Source organism: Monomorium pharaonis, chromosome 9, assembly GCF_013373865.1.
Source record: "Monomorium pharaonis isolate MP-MQ-018 chromosome 9, ASM1337386v2, whole genome shotgun sequence".
In the NCBI taxonomy this organism is placed as follows: Eukaryota; Metazoa; Arthropoda; class Insecta; order Hymenoptera; family Formicidae; genus Monomorium; species Monomorium pharaonis.
The window spans coordinates 10012469-10030246 of record NC_050475.1 but is presented as its reverse complement, the minus strand read 5'-3'; the positions used below and the strand labels follow the sequence as shown (position 1 = coordinate 10030246).

Here is a 17778-nt window from a genome sequence, read left to right as displayed (position 1 = left end):
AATAGTATACCATCTTCGAGTTCTACTTCCAACAATAGTTCTTCTGCAAGATCTCTATCTCCTTCTACTTCTGAAAGACGTAGAAAACGTAAGCAAGGTCCATGGCACACGATGCTTTTTTGTCTGCTGGATTGCATACAGGCTCCCCGTGCTAGCGAATCGGTAGACAGAATGATAATCATTCTGTTTACCAATTTGTTAGCACAGGAGCTTGCAACCAATTCAGCAAGTAGAAAAGCATCGTATGACGGAGGCTTAAGAATTAGATGTAATCTAGCAAGATCCTACACAGATGATACAGAAATTGTTTTATCTTTGTTGTTGAATATTAAACAAGGATGAAATGATTCATCTTGTCATCTGTGTCGATTGCTGGAAAGCACCCAATATTTATTTATAGTCGAGCTAAAAGATTTTACAAATATATTTTATAGTATATTTTATAATATATTAGGTCGCATTCAGACCTTATATATATAAATAGAAAATTAAAAAGCAGAAAAAATAAAAAACAGAATTTGGGCTGATAGTTAATAGTTTCTGTGTAAAAAGAGAAGCAGAAACTGTTGGTTGCCAGCACGAATTTTGATTTTTTATCTTTTTACTTTTTATCAAGATCTGAATGTACCTTTACATATACTTGAGATATAATTGATCTTTATTTTCTCTCTTATTTCAGGTCAGAAAGTAATTCAAGTCAGAAGAAACTGCATTAGAGAAATTTCTTACAACTGCGCAAGAAAGCAAAGAAGAAAGAAAAAAAATGCATGAAGAATTTCAAGACAAGACCGGTTCTTAGATATATTGGAAAGAATTGTTAACAAAAACAATTAATTTGTATTGATAAATATTCTGTATTGATGTAATTCTGTTATTTATATATTTCTGTGATTATATTTGTTGTAAGTGTAATTTTTGTTTCAGTAGTTTGCAATCTTTTTTATCGAAGGAGAAGATAATTTTCTTTTTATTTTGCTACATTACAATATAAAATAATAAGTTTATTACAATATAAAGAAGTTTTATTATAAGTAGAAAAATACCACATTTACAAAAATTATTACAAAAAGTAATTTTATGTTATAATATATAAATTGCAATAAAAATATATGTTTCCTCGTATGTATTTTTATAATAATTAGTATTTAATATAATAAAACTTATTTTAATAGTATTGTAATATGTATATATGGACATACATAGCAATTTGCGTTGTTAAGCATCTACTAAATTTTAAGTTGTAATTATAATTATTTACAATATAAAGTTTTTATTTTCATGTTGCTAAAAGTACATCTTATACTACTTATATCACATAAAAATTCACTAATATTTATATTATTATTACTAGTGTGTATATATATACATTATACATATATATATACATATTTTATACATCTCTCATACGAAGAGTGGCACATATTAAGTCTCTTTTTGCCTTTGCTTCACCTCTATTGCGTCCTCTAATTTATAATTGTAGAGAATGTGCTGCTTCCTCATCATTTATTATTATCTCTAAATCATCATTTCTTATCAAACATATGTTTTGTGTAGCACACAACATGCGAGAAAATGATTAGGAATGTGCTTGACAAATCCCATAGCTAAATGATGAAGAAGGCTTCTCTAGCGTCCCTTCAGCAAATCAATAGCTCTTTCAATAGTCGTACGGAAAGACGAAAGACAAAAATTATAGTTTTTTTGACGCTGTGTGAGATGCTGTTGTCGGTGTACGGCACCATTAATCGTTTTAAAAGGGGATACGTAGCGTCTTCTATTAAATAATTTTCGCGAGAAAATTTTGCCGGGTCTGAAATTTAGTTTTGCAAGCTTGATAATCTAAACACACGTGCATCATCTACAGAACCTACGTTCCATACATACACATGTGTAAAAAGACGCTTATGATGACAAACTATCTGCAAACAAAAATTATTATTAATTTATATTATGCTTACGACACACGATGCTTTTTTGCTTGCTGAATTGTTTACAGGCCTGTGTTAGTGAATCGGCAGACAAAATGATTATCATTTCATCTACCAATTTGTTAGCACAGAACCTTGCAAACAGTATGAAAAAAGCATTATGTGCCATGGGCTTCTATTCAGGCAAACTTGCATAAATGTATTAACATATGCATAAGAAAATCGACTGATCTCTTTCTTTATGCACAAGCTTACGAACTAATCAATTTTCTTATGTTTATATTTATACTCTTTTTCTGGATAGACTCTTATTCTTTACAAATATATTTAAGAAACCTTTATGTAGTAACTTATGCCATAAAGTTTCAAGCACGTTGCCATTCATAAGTAACCAAATTGAGTAACGTAATACGTTAATAATTGCAATCTATATAAATATTCCTTTAGAATTAAAAGAATAAAAAAATAAGTTAAACAAAAATAAAAAATTAAAAACCTAGGTTTGGATAAAATGATGGCCTTTCCTATTTATGTAAGCCTCGGGATTTTCTTTAGGAGCAGGTACATTGATTGCGTGCCATCAATCGTTTCAAGTTTGCGGAAAAGTACCAATGTGAGCAAAACCCTGCATTATTTCTATAGTCCTTGTTTCTTTTGGCCACTGTGTAAATCTTGCTGCAAGATAACATAATATTTTTGTCACTCATCGTACTGCTCTTATAGCAGTGGCTTTTCCTACACCAAATTTAGTGTATATTGACCTAAAATAAATTGATTAATTCATAACCTTGTGCATGAAGAAAGAGATCATAATTTAATTATAAATTAAAAAATTACTAATTTAATAAAAATTATTAGTAATATAAATATGATTATTTATACCTGTAAGAATCTGGTATAGCCATACGTCACAAAGCAATTAAAAGTTGCTTCTCTGGTGGTATCATTTGATTGTATCATTTGATACTATTTACAATTCTCTGTAGTCTTTCTACAATTTCTCCCAAAACGAATTCAAATTTTTGCGGCAACAGTTTAAAAAAAATAGAAAATAAAAAATAATGGATAGGTGATTTCTAATAAATTACATAGCTACTAACACAGCTACTAATACAGTTACTATAACATGGTAAATTATTTCATTCTTGTTCATTCTGTAAGACAACAAGAATAAAATAATTCACTATTTTACACTGTTATTTGTGTAACTCACTAGAAAATTCAATAAGAAATTTTATAAACATTTTGTTGCTATTATAATATGTAACCACTTGGCATGTAATGTTTCTAAAATATTTTATTTAAAATGTTACACTGTATACAGCAATATCACGGAAATATTTCACGATTATTTCTGCAACACTTCTGCAATGTTTTAATGTCCGCGATCATTTCAAGTGCAATCTTTTTGAAAGATTTTAGTAACATTTCGATAATATTACTGAAATATTTCCAAAACATATCTATGCAGATAGCAGAAACATTTCAGAAAAAATCTTAAATACATTTTATCCAAGAAATTGCAGATACAATTAAAAAATATTATTGTAATATAATAATAATTAAAACAGGATCGATGAAATTGTTAAATGTGAAGATAAAAATTAAATTGTCTATATTGGTTTATAGCGGGTTTTGGTACTGAATAATTTGTGTAATTTTTACTATTTCTTATGAACTATGTCGCATTCTTGTCAGTCTATATTTAGTGACTATTTCAAGACTGATAAAATGCGCACAGTTCATATATATGAGTTAGAAATAATAAAAATTATAAATTTTTTAGCACCAAGATCTGTTATAGATTAATATAGGCAATCTTATTTGTATATTTATTTTTGATAGTTTTATCGGTTCTATTTCAATTATTATTATTATATTACAATAATATTTTTTAAATGTAAGCAATCTTATTTTTATGTAATACAACAGTTTTAAAATAAATATATTTTAAAAATGTTTAATACATTGATTATGTTAATAAAGGTTTACTTTAATAAAGGTTTATAGATTTGCATTATTATAGAAATTTGTAACAGAACACTTCCATTTTGTCATAATTTTTTAAAACTTTATTTTGTTTTAGTAAAAATTAAAAAAAAGAAATTTATCTTATAACGTTACAAAAAAGTAATATATCGTAAAAAAAGATTTGTTACATAAAAAAACAATAAAAAAAAAATAAATATTTAGAGTGAATGCTCTAAAGTGTACAATAGCTAGAAAGATAGAAAGGATTGAAGTAAAAGTCTTATATTATTTTGCAATGTTGCAATAGTAATCAAGATATTAATTTTTTTAACTTATATGAATGAGAACGCATCGAGGAATCTATAAGTGTTAAAAAGGTAATATTTCAGTAGTTATTGCAATAAAGTACTAAATATTTATAAAGTATTAAATAAAATAATATATGCACATTAAAATAAGGTACTTTTTTATTGTTTATTCATGTATACTTTAAAGTTACCATTATTAACTGTATAATTATATAGAGAATATGTTTTTATGTCAATTTTAAACATTCAGAAATGTTTCTAAATCATTATATTTGCAATATTTCTTGTGCAGTATTGCAGAAATTTATTTTCAGCAATTTAAATTTTTATTACTTACACAATCCTTCAGAAATTTTTTAGAAATACTTTAAATGCAATGTTGCGTTTGATATTTTGCAGAAATATTCATTGTAAGAAATATTAATATTACTTTATAATTTTCCAGAAATATTTTTGAAATAATGCATTTCTTACATTTCTTTTGTAATATTACGGAGCCATACAATATGAAAGCAAACTTTTTTATCTTCTCTCAAAGATTTCAGAAATATTACATTTGCATTATTATAAAAATATGGTGCAGATTTATTTTTAAAATATTTTACATGCAAAGTTACAATTAAAATATTAACGAAATATTTATGTACCATTTTCAAATATTACAATATTTCAACAACATTACTTGCCGAATGGGTACATACACCAGAAAAAAAAAGTTACTTTATCTGAAATGACTTTTAATTTGTATTGCAGTAAGAAACGGGACAATGTGTTCAACATAACCTTTAATTTTAGGTATATTATTTCGACATCTTTTGTGATAAATAAACTGCCAACATTACTTCAAAATCATCATTAATTATCGTGTAAGATGAAACGTTGCAATAAATATTTGAATACATGTCAAACTAAATCCATTTCCATATTGATTGTTTAAATTTTTTTCGCGATAAAACTCGAATGTATTCACGACACGTCCGAAACACGTTTGCTACTCGCTACCAATGGCGTTCTATCCGATCCACTTGCGTAGCGTTGGTAGCGTTTATAACGCTAGTGGACCGTTTTATGATAGCGTTGGAAGTGAAAGCATTGGTAGCATTTAAAAACAGCAATTGGACCGTACTCTTTATGTACCTTTCAATGTTCACTAAATTGTTCACCAAATAGAATTTTTCTTGAAAGTTATAAAAACACAGATAAGAGCGAGATTATCACAATATTAGATTGATAATCAATTTAATACTAATGATGTTAACAAGCATCTGGTTCTCTTTTCCTCAAATGTAATAAATAATTAGCAATGCATCGAACTTGAGACCTTCCAATTTTATTTTTTCAATTTTAAAATAACATAAATTTTTTTTTTTTATATATGTATATGGAATATAATTTTTCAAAATTCTTATATTTTAGATATAAATTATATTTAATTAAATTATATATGTTTGGATATAAATTATTATACATATATATATATATATATATATATATATATATACATATATGTGTATGTTCCTAAATTTTTACAAATTTTTTTACGTATAATTTTCTTTAAATAATTTAAAGTAAATATCTAAAGTAAATGCTAAAATAGCAGAGAGAGAGAGAGAGAGAGAGAGAGAGAGAGAGAGAGAGAGAGAGAGAGAGAGAATGTTTTGCGGGAAAGAAGGTGTTAAATAATATATCCAAAATATAAGAATTTTGAAAAATTATATTCCATATACATATATAAAAAAAAATAAAATTTATAAGTTTTATATATATGTATATATATGTATGTATATATATAAAGGAGAAGGTGGTAATATGGCCACCTATTTATATTTTATTTAATAACTTTGTTAATAATCAATGTTTTGAGTTGAAATTTTACAATTATATTTATCAAGGTGTTCCTCATTAGATTTTCAATTCAAAGTTATAAAATATTTATTATGTTATATATTATTTATAAAAATGTAACAATGCTGCATAATGGGCCGAAGAGAAATAGAGATGGTAATATGGCCACCACAAAAATAAATGTAAAAAAATTGGTTTTGTTTAAAAAGGTCACAGTATTCTGTTAGAAATGCTATGCCTTTTTAAAACATATATATGTATATAAAATAAGCTGTTATATCGAAACGGGTAATTTTTATTCACATTTAATGGAAGTTATATAAAAATAACTTTAAATCTAATGATAATTTCATAATTCATATAAAAGATTTAAAAAAATTAACAGTTTTAAATTAAGCCTTTAATCGATTTATTGAGGAATTTTGTTGATATGGAGATCTCGAAAATGACCATATTACTAGCATACTTAGATGACCATATTGACAACATCCTATATCATCGTTTAATTTTGTATAACTCGAAAGGTATACTGCCGAATAAAGGGTTAAGTTTAAAAAGAATGAGTAAGTATGTGTAATTAAATGTTAAAATGTACCTCAAAAAATTTTCAAAAGTCTTAAAAGTAGAAATGCCTCATAACAAATGTTGACTGTTGTGTTTTGTCATATTACTAATATGATATTAGCATCATTATATAACAATAGGCTACTAAACAAATGATATCATAAATAATTACTAGAATTTGTCAACTAATAACGGAGATAATATGGGTGGCCCTATTATCCGCACTGGCCATATTACCACTTCTTCCTCTATTAATCGAAAGTTTATTTTTAAAATTTACTGAAGTTTTTATATAAAAATATTAGAGAACCTGCTTAAGGCGCTGTAAAATTCGTATCGGAGACGGGAGCAGCAAGATCGCCAGCTCTGCAGAAATTCTTAGAAATCAAGATAAAACGTTATTATTTGGAAAATGCGATATACTTCCGCCACGGGAGACATTATCGGAAGACGGGGCAGGAGGAGCCATCGTGACTCGAATGATCCTTCTATAGAAGGGGTTAAGCCGCAATATGCAGTTATCTTGCCCGGCGTGCATGCCAAAACTATAATAACACATCCGTTTAACGTTAGCCATAGAGCTCGGCCGAGATTGCAACCTGTATTTTCGTGAGTTTATCTCCCTCTTCTCCTTCGCGCACGCGGCCACTTCGACCTTCTCCCGGACTTAAGAATAGCGTCGTCTATGCTAAGCCATATTACATTGCTTGTTGCGAAACGATGTACGCGCGTTATACATACGGAAAGGATGCCTTTAAGCCGATCTCACCCTCTATACCTTTACGATTATTGTCATAAGGGGGCTTAGCCCATTCCATCGTCAAATTGTTTACAATGTTTTACAATAAATTGAATACGTCGACGTGAGCGATATGATTGTTCTTAATTGTAGAAATAATATTTGTGTAATTACCAAATATTTTAGTGTGAGAAAAAAATAGGAAAAAATATTTTTTAAATAAATGTTTTTTCTTATAAATAATAGTTTTTGCATCTAAAAAGAGAATTTGGTTTTTTTCTAGTAATATACGGGCACACATCTTTCCTTAATCTTGGATAATTAACGAATCGACTGAAACTTGCCGAAAGTCCTAAGTTTCACGATGATGAATGAACCATTAACCGTCGTAGTATCATGCTAATGTGCGCGTGAACCGCGTTTTGGCGCGAGACACGCCTGACAGCTGACAGGATTCGTAGGGCGCCGAGGTGCGCGATCGAAGGACACGGTACCTTCGGCGTTCGTCGTGTCTTCTGGAATATTTAAGTCCTACCACCCTGTCTGTATATTTGACGTTCCTCGTCTGACGTTTAACCGCGCAGTTAAAGCAACGTTTAAGTCGCAATTATATCAAAGTTAATTTATACGTGTGCTTGTTATTAGATTTAATTTAATTTTAAAAATTTTGTAAATATTTTGTAAGATGTACTCAAAAAACATTTATATACATATATATATATATATAATGGATTTTGTATTAAATTTATTACTTCGGCGTTGAAAATAATATTTATTAACGTGACTAAATCGTCAGCTATACATCAACTAGACTGAATTTATTTACTTCAAGTATGTATATCTAATTAGAAAATGTATTTAATAAAACATCTAAGAATTAGCATGTTTTATCTTTTTAGTCAGATCTAGGTTAGAGAGATTGGGGAAAGCTAACAAATATTTCTATATTTTTAATGTAAAAACGAGATTAACATTTATTTTATATTGAGCGTTACACATTTTTTTAACTTAAACGCGAATAACAGATATGACATCTGACAATGAGTTGAAAGAATAAATAAAACAATCAAATACTAAGACCTAAGTATTTTTAAATATCTTTAAGAAGAACCATCTCTTTAAGCAAAAAAAATTTATACAAATCTTTAGGAATTATATATACAAAATCTTATCGCGAGACGCAACTTTCGTAGAAATTTCAATTTAGATTCCCTTAGCAGATATTCATTTTTTATTGTAATTTTTAATCATTGACTTCAAGTCTTAGGAAGAAAAAGCCTTGAGCTTATATAGCTCCTCCGGCTACTGCAGCCAAGTCAATCCATAATGTTTTAAATCAATATATATTTAATTTTAATGTATATAAAAAATATATTTTTACGAATAATATATTTAATTTAAATACACTAGAATAATTCAAGCGCGCGCTACGCGCGCACTATTTAGATTTTTACTTTATACAAAAAATAAAATTGCAATAATAATTATACAGGGTGTTCTAAAACATGTGGGTCAACGCTCGTAAAAAGGTAGAAGGGATCGAGATGAACATAAAAGTCTAATAATCTTGGGTTAGATGTTGGGTTAAGTTTTTGGTTAGGTGCACTGATAATCGAGGTATTAATTTTTCAAATTATGCGAATGAGAGCGCGTCGAGGGAAGAACTCGATCCGCTCGAGCCATAACACGGAAGAAAAAAATCTATCGTGAATGTATGACAAGCTTCCATTAATTTACTGTTCACAATTACGATAAAAATTAATTAGATTATTTGCAGATTCCATACGTTAATATCTCGATTATTGGTGGACCTAACCCAAGACAATATTGGACTTTTATGTTCATCTCAATCCCTTCTACCTTTTTACGAGCGTTAACCCACATTGGGACACCCTGTATAGATAACGATTTATACAAATTATCTTTTGCTAACTTTGTGATAACAGTTTTTCACAAAGTTATTGCAGTAAGACTACCAATCAGGATTGAAGAAAATTGATGATAACATTTCGATAAATAAAACCATCAATTTTATTCCTTTCTCCTTTTTTAAACGTTTTGAATAATAACATTATATAAAAAATTAAAAAATACATTTTTAGAAATGTATATTACTATAAAATTACATCATTGTAGTAATACTATGTTAATGTCTTGCTCATTGGACAATCCTTTTTCTTTCGGTCTTCTTCCCTCTCTCTTTTCATTTCTAACTTCTTATCTCTCCTCGCTCAACTTTTTATTTTTATTGTATTTATTCTTTAACTTTAAACAAAGTGTCTTTCTTCCTCTCTTTTTCTTCATTTAACATTGACTGTTCTTTGTCTCTTTTTTAAGTTTAATTATTAACATCATTTCTTCTTCAGGTTTAAATAATAATATTAAGATACACACACATACACATCATACAAACATACATAAATGCATGCATAGACATCATTATACAATATTATTATTTATTATTGTATTCTCTTTCTTGTTCCTTTCTCTCCCTCTCTCTCTCTCTCTCTCTCTCTCTCTCTCTCTCTCTCTCTCTCTCTCTCTCTCTCTCTCTCTCTCTCTCTCTCTCTCTCTCTCTCCTTTCCTTCCTCTCTTTCTATCTATCTTTCTTTCTGTCCCTCTTTCTTTGTCTTATAAAGCGTCCTTCTATCTCTTTCTCTTAATTTTCTCCTATTTATGTCTATCCTAATATTATAACCCAATATTATAATTTTATAAACCTCAGTTTTCTCTTTTGTATTTTCTCTATCTTTCTTTCTCTCTCTCTCTCTCTCTTCTTCTCTTTCTCTCTCTCAGTCTCTTTTTCTCCTATTTTTTTTCGTTTTTAAATTTTTGTTTCCTTAATCTGTTTATCTCCAAAAAGCCACGATTTTATAAGAATCTTCTGGTAAATAATTTTCATTAAAAACGTCAAGGGATAAAATTGATATTTTATAGCTTTTAGATTTGTTTCCAAATTTGGTGTCAATTTCTTTTGTTTAACAAATCATAATTTTTTTATAGTGATTTTTAGAAGAAAATTTCGACAAATATTCGATTTTAATTTTGCTTAAATCTTATCTTCTTTTATGAAGCTGTTGTTTAATCAAGTTGAAAATCTGGATCGGATGGTATAGATAGATTAATTAAAAGATAGTATCGGTTATACATTGAAATTTAATATGGCAGACTTAAGATCGCATATTTATGGTACACACGTACGCACCATATGGTACGCACGTAACTTTTTTTACCAACAGACATTTTAACAAACTATCACGCAAACTGTCATTTCTCAATCCCTTTTATTAGAACTCTTTCTTTATTAGTGTCTCCTTTATTTTCCTTTCTTCTTTAATGGCAATTCTAACTTTCTTAACAAACATACTTATGTAATATTGTAATGTTATTTCTTATTTTATTATTGCACAATATTTTTCTTTTTCCCTCTCACTTTCTTTTTCTGTCTCTCTGAAATTAATACTTTAATATAATAGTAAATAAAAATCCGTTTTATGTGCTTTGTATGATACTTAAAACTTTATTTTTAATTTCGAAACAAAAAAAAAATTTAAAAATTCTTTTTAATTTTAATTTTTCTTACACTCACGAAAAATTTCTCTTTAAATCTTGAAATAATTCAGTAACATTTGTAAATTTGAGAAAAAAACAATATTTTTTAGATATTTATTTTTAAATGGAATAATAAATTATTTAAAAATTCAGAATTATACAGTACATTAAATTATTACATAAAAAAAAAATTAAATTTATAAACTAAAATAAAAATTATAATTTTATTTAAAAAAAGAATAATTATATAATTTATTATATGTAATATTTTAAATTAAATTTTTAACTAAATTATAAATTATACAGGGTGTCTTAACGCACGTGGACCATTACTCGTAAAAAGGTAAAAGGGATCGAGATGAACATAAAAATCCAATATTGTTTTGAGTTAGGTCTGCAAATAATCGAGATATTAACGTATGAAATTCTCAAATAATCTAATTAATTTCTATCGTAATTGTGAACAGTAAATAATAAAAACTTATCAAACATTCATAATAGATTTTTCCTGTATAATGTTGTAATGTTATTTCCTATTTTATTATTACCTAATACTTTTCTTTCTTATTTCTTCTCTATCATTCTCTCTCTCTCTTTTTCTGTCACTTTTTTCTACAAAAGTTTTTCCTTATTATACATAATATTTTAATGTTGTTCCCTATTTTTCACTCCCTCTCTATTTATCTATCTATCTATCTATCTGTCTATCTATCTATTCATCTATCTATCTCTTTACTTCTATAAAAATTAACAACTTAAAATTTTATAATTAAAAAGTTTTAAAGATATATTTAAAAGAAATATACATATATGTATATAAACATACATATAGAGACACTATAGTGCAATGTTATTTTCTATTTTATTATTACCTGATATTTCTCCTTGAATCTTCTCTCTTAAACACTCTCTCTCTCTCTCTCTCTCTCTTTCTCTCTCTCTCTCTCTCTCTCTCTCTCTCTCTCTCTCTATCTATCTATCTATCTATCTATCTATCTATCTCTATCTCTATCTCTATCTCTATCTATCTCTTTTTTTGTCTCAATCTGTCTACCTATTTCTTTCCTTTCCTTTTTTTTCCTTTTTAAAAGATTTAAAAATTTTTAACATATTATATGATATATCTTATGTAGGGTAAGTTAGGGTATGATGGCCATACGGAAAAGATGGCCAATGGCTGTAATTTCTCCAATAATTGCTAAATAATGTGTTCTCGTAATTATTTTCAAAGATAATCTATTTACTCTAATTTATGTGCGTATACTATTCGAAATAATGATATTGTGGATGTCACATCACGTTTTTATTTTTGACTGCCTGCAAAGTTTTTCACGTGTTCATTAGAAATTGCCACAATGTCGAAAAAATTACAGTTGTGCTGTTGCAATGTTACCCACGTAACAAAAATATGTAAATTGTAATGTGCAATTATATTTTTTATTTCCTTTTCTATTTTTTAAATAAATACTATGATTATATTTCTCTCGCAGTTTGGGCAAGATAGCCCATGACATTTTGAGGTAAGTGTTTATGTATATATTTTATTAAAAAAGACAAGAATTAAGTTATGCACCTATATAATATTTTAATTTCACATATCATATATGTTTTTTTTGTAATGACAATGAATTAAATTGTGTGAACATTTAATATGAAAAATGTTTAAAAATAAAAGTAAATATGTAATAATATGTGGCAATAAAACTAAATATGTAATATTATAAGTTTTTTTATTATTCTATAAATGTTCAGTACATAAAAAATGTATAGCCAACTGTTCTATAATATTATGGCCATCTTTTCCATAAAAGTTGTGAAAGATTGCCAATGTTCATATTTCAAATTTTGATAATAAAAAATTTTTATTAAGTATTTTCTCTTTAATGTCGATAGTTTTACATATTCAAAGCTTCAGTAAAGTAGTATACCAAACGCTATTAAAAAATAATAAAAATAAAAGTATGTTTTTTGCATTTAAAAAAACTATGGCCATCTTACCCGAGTTTACCCTACTATTTTAAAATAAAATATTTAATTAAATTATAAATTATATTATATTTTAATATTGTCTCCTATTTCTTTTTCCCTCTCTATTTATTTATCTATGTATCTATCTGTCTATTTATCTATCTCTTTCCTTACTTAATATTTTATGTATTATTTAGAATAAAATTTTTAATAAAATAGTAAATTATATAATATTGTAATGTTATTTCCAATTTGTTATTTCCTGATATTTGTTCTTCTTATTTCTTTCCTATCATTCTCTTTATCTCTCTCTTTCTTTTTGTTCTTTCTTTCTACGAAAGTCGTTGTTTCTCCTTATTACATTGTATTTTAACTAGCTTTTTCGCCCGCGCTTTGCGTGGGCTCAAAACCTCTTACTTCATGCACACACATATATAAGTACCGCGTCTGTTTGTCCGCGGTACTTATATAACACTGAAATGTAAGCCTAATCATTTCTATGTTTATCCATTTGCTTTTGGTATTTCAATTTTACATTTTTTGATAAAAAATACACGCCCATTTGAGTAGTTCGCGGAAATACAAATTAACAAACACGCGTACTTATCGTATAATACAAAATCATTAGTGGTGCCGTTTACATCAGTACACCATGCCGTACTCAAGCGTGATCTTGTCCTATACATGTTTTTACTAAACTTTTTATAATGAAGATCATGTTATGTAACCCCCTCTATAATAAAAATCCAGATTCAACGGATACATATACGTTGTTTCGTTTAAAGACCTACATTTCTTAAAGTTACGCCAATCATTTATGAAACACTCTTATATGGAAAATTCAAACCCATGGCAACCATCCTCGATTATTTCGGAATAAAATGAGACCATTTGCATATCCTATAATACACAGTCATTTGTGGTGCCGTTTACATCAGGTGCCGAACTCAAGCGTGATCTTATCCAATACATGTTTTTACAAAACTTTTCATAATGAAGATCATGTTATAAAACTTCCTTTATAATAAAAATTTGACTCAATTTATCCGTATACAGGTTGTTTCATTTAAGGACCTACATTTCTTAAAGTTACGCCATTCATTTATAAAACATCCTCCTGTATATGGAAAATCCAAATCCATGGCTGCCATCCTCAAAAAATTTGGAATTAAATGAGACCATTTAAAACCCTGTTTATGTAAAAAACAAACCTTTAATTTTAATCCGAAATTTAAAACAAAATAAGACCATTTGCATGAGGATCGGACATCAAATGATGAAAATTATCGCGGACAAACAGACAACTGAACTTATATACATAAATTTTTGAAAAACCCGGTATATGTAAATAACACCTTTTTACATTGATTATTTATTTATTCATTTCCACATACAGGTTGTTTATGTTAACCCCACATAAATGTTTGGCGTAACTTTAAGAAATTAAGTCCTTAAATAAAACACCTTGTATAAGGAAAATCCAATCCCATGGCAGCCTTACTCGTTAAATTTGAAACAAAATGAGACTATTTGCAAGAGATTCGGACTACAAATGACGATGTTGTTCGCGGTTATACAGACAAATGCATATCCGTTATTAATCAATATATAGATAATTTTTGCAAAACCCTGTATTTTGAAAAATTAAACCCATAGCAGCAATCCTCGTAAAATTTTGAATAAAATACGATCTTTTGCATTAGAATCGGACCACAAATGACGGAGTAGTTCGCGGGCATACAGTCTTTAATCATTCATATGTATATTTTGGCCTATCATTTTTGAAACACCATGTTTTTGAAAAATTTGAGCCCATAAAAGCTTTTCCCAGAAAAATGACGGAGTAGTTTGCGGGCATACTGACTTCCGTCATTTTTACGTATATTTTGGCCTATCATTTTTGAAACAACTTGTTTTTGAAAAATTCGAGCCCATGGTAGCAGTCTCCGGAAAATTTGCTACATTTTGACACCAGTGGCGTTAAGATCGGACCACAAATGACGAAGCAGTCCGAGGAGTTACGGACATACAGACATCGCGACTTATATATATAGATGTCGTTCCCTATTTCTCACTCCCTCTCTATCTATCTATCTATCTATTTATCTATCTATCTCTTCTTTACTTCTTAAAAATTAAAAACTTAAAATTTTATAGTTAAAACATTTTAAATATATATTTAAAAGAAATATGTATATAAACATACATACCATATACAGACATTACTGTGCAATGTTATTTCCTATTTTATTATTACCTGATATTTCTCATATCTTCTTTCTTAAACTCTCTCTCTCTTTCCGTTCCTTTTTTCTGAAAAAATCGCCGTTTCTCTTTCTAATTTCTTGTCTCCCGTAATCTCTCTCTCTCTCTCTCTCTCTCTCTCTCTCTCTCTCTCTCTCTTTTCTATCTCTTGATCCATCTATCCATCTATCTCTTTCCTACTTTTTTCTATCTAAAAGATTTTAAAATTTTAAAGATATTATTACTATATGTATATATATACATACATATATATATATATATATATATATATATATATATATATAATTTTATTAGGTATTATTTTAAAGTATAAAATTTTCAATTATATTATAAATTATGTTATATTTTTATGTTGTTCCATATTTCTCTTTTCCTCTCTATCTATCTATATATCTATTTATCTATCCTGAAAAGTACGCAAAATGTCAAATTAATTTTATTCCTTACTTTATTTCCTATCTTCTATAACAATCTTTAAATTCTTTTTCTTACACAACAAATAATTTTACCTTCTTATTTCATCCCTTTTTTCGCCTCTCTCTCACTCTCTCTCTCTTTCTCTCTCTCTCTCTCTCTCTTTCTCTCTCTCTCTTTCTCTCTCTTTCTCTAATCTCTTTCCTTTCCTTCTCTCTTTTACATAAAATGCATGCTCTGTCAGGTACGTAAAGTACGCAAACTGACACCACCCTAGTAGCATAGTACTTTGGCAATACATTGGTCAACGTTGGTTAAATATTGGTTATATTGGGAAAATCTTGGCCAATATTGTCCAATGTAAAAATAATATTGGTTATTAATAAAATGTTAATGCACTATCAATATTGCAGTAACCATAATGACACCAATATTGGCTACTAAATAATTTTATATATACTGCCAATTTTGTAGTGAACATGATGACACCCATATTGGTTAGTGAATAAGTCAAAATATATTACCAATATTGGAGTATACATGATGACACCATATTGGCTAGTGAATAACTCTAAATGCACTGCCAATATTGCTGTTCCCATGAAAGCACCAATATTGGCTAGTGTGAATAAGTCAAAATATATTATTACCAATAGTAGTATAATAACTTACTACCAAAGTAGCACGTAAAGTTGTAAAATGGCTGTGATAATGTTGTTGTAGTTTAAATCACAGCATTTTTATTTAGCACAGCTACTACCACAACATCATTCCCAGCAAACACCATTATATAATTGTTACACAGCTGTAATGAAACAGAATATAACAGGTAATATAACTTGCACGTTACATGTAACATTCATTTTAGTTGTAATTTCCCACTTATGTAATATTGTAGTTACATAACTTAAATATAACAGGCAACTAAAATGTTATATGATTGTGACATAACAACCTAAATAGTAGTTATATAAATATAATGTTGTATATTATTGATTTTGTAGAACATACAATTTTCAGGAATATTAAATCTTTAAATCAATTTTAAATAAAGCTAAATTGTACTGATAAAACAGCTTTTATTTTGCTTTATTTAAAATTAATTCAAAGACTTAATATTCGTTAAAATTGTATTATAAAAAATTAATGCAAGGATCAAGTAAACATCCTTTTAATTTTAAAGAAAATATATATATTTTTAAAAAAATAACACATGCTAATTATAAATGTATATTATATATTATTATATACTATAAATTTTTATATAAAGGCGCCTTCTTATAAATGTTTTTGGTTAAATTTATGTAAATAAAAATATCTGTCGTAAATCTATAAAATACATAACTCAATCAGTAATACAATCAGTATAATATAATCAGTGTAGTAAAATACAATCATTGTTACGGTACATTATATTTTTTCATAAAATATATTATGTATTATTTAAGCACTCTTTAGATAGTAATCTAAAAAAACATAAATCTAAATATAAACAATATCGAGGTACATTATATTTTTTAAATAAAATCCATATATATTATTTAGGCACTGTTTATATTTTTTATTGCCATGTCATTCAGCATCGACATCCTGCTCAATATTCTCCTTTACTATGTCTCTCTTGTTTCGTTGTGTTGCAAAGCGTAATCACTCTGCAGCTACGTTTTCAAATTTTGTCTCCGTACACGTAACATAACGTGATGTCTCCTGAAAAAAGGAAGAGATAGTGCAATTAATAAATTTATTATAATAAAATGTTGTAATTTGCAAGTTTTACATTTATAAAATTAATAACATACTTTTAATAATTTTTATTAAATGTAAATTTGAAATTCTAAAATTATTTCGCAATCCTTTCCAAGAACATTTCATAGAACATTCATTTGTTAATGTCTTTTTTAGAATGCGGTGAATATTGTCCCTAGCATTATTTCCACCAGTTTTTGACAAAAACTTTTGCTATAAAAAACAAATAAATAATTGTAGCATGTATTCAGATTGTGTATTCAAAGTAATCAGTATAATAATGCAGAATAATATTGCAACAGAAGTATACGTAAAATACTTTTGTATTATAACTCATCTAAACGATTTTATTGACATATTTGCTGTTAAAAATAAAAAATACGAGTCGTTTACAAAATTTAACTAAAAAGAGGGATGTTGATGAAAAATGTGCTGATTGTATGCTATTATTTTTATACTTACAAATTGCTTCACAGCT

At 27.5% G+C, this 17778-nt stretch overlaps 1 protein-coding gene and 1 long non-coding RNA gene across 2 annotated transcripts in view; one reads left to right on the top strand and one right to left on the bottom strand.

Annotated features, from left to right (window-relative positions):
* Positions 1-17778, top strand: part of LOC105830877 (zinc finger protein 423 homolog) — a 368687-nt gene that overhangs the window by 38267 nt on the left and 312642 nt on the right. The gene's annotated exons all lie outside the window — the stretch shown is intronic.
* On the bottom strand, positions 1258-3800 carry LOC118647422. Its single transcript, XR_004964695.1, has 2 exons — positions 2811-3800; positions 1258-2689 (listed from the first exon to the last, which is right to left on the bottom strand). It is a non-coding gene; the product is annotated as an uncharacterized LOC118647422 (long non-coding RNA).